Below are 545 nucleotides of genomic sequence, written 5' to 3'. Positions count from 1 at the left end.
CCAACCGATCTCGGCGGGCTTGGCTCGGCTCGGACGTTCCGCGGCGGCGTCCAGGGGGTCTCAGCCGCAGAGGCTCGGGTGCGCCGGCACGGTCCTGCCTCTCCCGGCGGGTTCCGCTCGGCTCGGACGCTCCTCGGCGGAGTCGGGCGATCTGAGCCGCGGCGACACGGTCCAACCTCTCCAGGCGGACTCAGCTCGGCTCGGACGTTCCGCGGAAGTGGCCAAGTGCCGCTCTTGTGGCTGATCCACTGCGCTGGCACTGTGTACCCGGCTACGAGCATCTCCAGGGGCAGAGGGGGATGAGGGGGGGGGGGGGGAAGTAAAGGGAGGGGGGAGCACGGCGTCGGCGGCTAGGCGTCGCTGCCCATGCGGCTCGACTAGGTCGGCACGGTCTACCCGGCTCCGAGCGGGCCGTTGTGCTCGGCGGCTGCGGCTAGGGGTCGCTGCCTATGCGGCTCGGCTAGGTCGGCACGGTCTACCCGGCTCCGATCGGGCCGTGGTGCTCGGCGGCGGGGGCTAGGGGTCGCTGCCTATGCGGCTCGTTT

Source organism: Coturnix japonica, chromosome 35, assembly GCF_054131305.1.
Source record: "Coturnix japonica strain WE chromosome 35, WE-NBRP24, whole genome shotgun sequence".
NCBI classification, from domain to species: domain Eukaryota; kingdom Metazoa; phylum Chordata; class Aves; order Galliformes; family Phasianidae; genus Coturnix; species Coturnix japonica.
The sequence above is the reverse complement of the archived record's forward strand: the minus strand, read 5'-3'. Positions refer to the sequence as shown.